This window comes from Juglans microcarpa x Juglans regia, chromosome 5D (assembly GCF_004785595.1).
Source record: "Juglans microcarpa x Juglans regia isolate MS1-56 chromosome 5D, Jm3101_v1.0, whole genome shotgun sequence".
Lineage (NCBI taxonomy): Eukaryota > Viridiplantae > Streptophyta > Magnoliopsida > Fagales > Juglandaceae > Juglans > Juglans microcarpa x Juglans regia.
This window is the reverse complement of record NC_054602.1, coordinates 9,986,126-9,989,022: the sequence shown is the minus strand read 5'-3', so window position 1 is coordinate 9,989,022 and position 2,897 is coordinate 9,986,126.

Sequence of the window (2,897 nt, the reverse complement as noted above, 5' to 3'; positions counted from 1 at the left end):
TGATCTGGTCTAGATCTATTGTTAAATACTAGCACTTTCTTGCTAGCTAGCTAGCATATCTGGTAAGAGATCGATGGTAATGGCACTTCTCAAGATTTAAATAATTTCTGAAATAACTCATCAACTTTAATTATTTTTCCTCTTATTTATGTTGTTCTTTGACTGTTGATAGGGTGGGATTAATAATTTAATATGCATACATATAGGGTAAAAGGCAGACAAAAAAGACTTCGCGTGACATGCATGCATGCATGTGGTCCAATCAAAATTTTACAGGACATTCGAACCTTTCATACACATGAATTTATAAGGGCTCGCTTTCTTTGCAAGATTGAAGATGTTTCTATGAATTATGACGTCACTTCATGTCCAGCCAGGCATCCCCCAATTTAAGCAACCAGCGCAGGGGTTGAATTTATTCTATTTGATGCCTCCTTAATTCGTCTAATCTCTCCTCCTGTAACGTCCAATTGACGGCCTGACGTGCATTTAACAATTCCCAAGTTTGATGCCAGTTTTATATATGATTCATCGACAATATTAATTAAGCCTATATATATATTTTTTTATAATAAGAGGCCGCTCACAATCTCTTGGCAATCATTGTCGAGAAGATTAATTGCAACAAAAACTGCAAATGAGATGAGTGAAAAGGAAGGATGTCATGTTCTTTTTCTATTCAAATTTAATGCACACTCATCTTATAAACAAGACACACAAGCGAAACGCCAGCCATATATATGTATTTAAACCAGGAAATCGGTTCAGTTTCTGATTGCAGTTTTTACCAATATTAATGTCATTGATTCATTTCATCCAGCCGTAATTCTCAGCCAGCCACAGACATCTTATTTTTCAAGAAATCTTGATCATTAAGGTCTCGTTTGTTTTCACAGACAAAACAAGATGGGTTGTTTTCACAGATGAGATAAAATGGATTGAGATTAAAATTAATAGTTGAATAAAATATTGTTAGAATATATTTTTTTAATATTATTTTTATTTTGGGATTTGAAAAAATTGAATTATTTTTGTGAGAGAATTTGAAAAAATTATAATGATTGGATGAGATGAGATTAAATATTGAAATGAGTTGAGAGCGATTGTGAAAACAAACTAGACCTAAATGAACTGATCTCATGATGAATTACAACTGAAGAAGTATGTTGTCATTTATTCTAGCACAAGCTGGGATAGGATTACAGCTTTAAATATAATAATATTTTTAAATTAAATTTAAATTCATATCAAAACTAAAAATCAAAATAAAATTTAAAATAATATTATTTTTATTACGTAATCGTAAACAAGTAATAATTCTAGTATCGTTTCTCCATGCACTTATAATGAAAACCATTCTACATACGGTGTACAGCATACGTTTAAAAAAGTACACTACAAATTAATTAAACCACAGTAGTTTTCGTAGAGATTGGGATCAAAGCCTAGCACGACATGCATGGCACATCATGATGCATGCAGTCCCTTCATTCTGAAACAGAAATATATATAACAGTCCATGCAGGCATGAAGCCATGCATGCACTAATTCGATTCACTATTAATATTGATCAGGCCATAAGAATGCACCCATTGCGTATGCCCTCTTTTCATCGAGATTGCCCTTAAACTTGAGCCCGTACTGCTTGAGAAGAAGGTCCACTTTCCACTCCTCCATCTTCTGGTAGTCCGCCTTCTTGTAGCGAGGGTAGTGGAGAGGCATTTGGAATGCTGAAGGATATATATTTCCTTGCACATGACAACGTTCTTTACTGGCGGGGTGGTGATCATGATCTATAATCTGGTTCCTCTGCATATTATTGTCCTTTGGCGTCCCAGCTAGAACATGGCATGCAGAATGTAGAATCCAGCTCAGGGCCATGTCTCTCTGATCTCTCTCTCTCTCTCTCTCGTTCACCTTAAGGGAGAGGCGAGATTGAAGACTTTGATGCAAGATCGATGTTTGATTGAGTTTTGAAGCAAATTCTGAAAAGGCTGGACTTGTTTATATAATAGATAGCAAGGCACGTAATGCAAAAGACCCGTGAACGACAAAACTGCGTGTCTTGTGCATTAATACAAGCAAATTTCGACCTCATACGCTATTACAATATAATATTAAATCATAAAAGGGTTTGAAATTAAGTTGATTAGTGTTCCTGGTGATCATGGAGGGTACGTGTAATCTTGGATCGATGGTTGTTTGGAGCGCCAAGCTCATGATAGGCGCCTGATCTTGCTATTTTTGATCTAGTGGTTGTAATTAGTCTCTTTTCATATATAACAACAATGATTGAGTTGCGTGTTTACATATATACCAAATATTAATCTTGACATCATTTTCAATAATTTTGATCAGCGATGGCAATCCAACATTAATTAATAAAATTCTCAATGACTGTATTTGAATGTTAAGCTGAGTTGAGTTTTTATAAATAGTAATAAGTTTTGATAGTAGAGTGAGTTTTGTAGAGTCAATCTAAAATAAGTTTAAATATGTTTAAATGTTAAGATGTATTTATAGAAAGTTTAAAAGGGTTGTGGGTTCTACGTATAAAGAAATTTTAAGTTTAGATGAATTTAATAATTTGAGAGTTGAGTATTTAGATTTAAACTTAATTTAAAATTAGATTGAACTGAATGGAAGTCAAATGAATTTAACAACAAAACGGGACCTTAGCGTGACCAAATGGGCTGCCTGTCTTAGATCTGCATATATAGGCTTCGTTAATTTATATGGGCCGGAGAAAACAAGAAAATAAGACAGCCGGGTCAGCTAAGAAGGTCCATTAATATTAGTGGCCGGTTAACAACCCCAAATCGAACATTTGGGGTTGTTAGAGATTCGCTCGATTATTAAATAATTAATTAAGTTCGAACTCAACTCGATCGAACTCG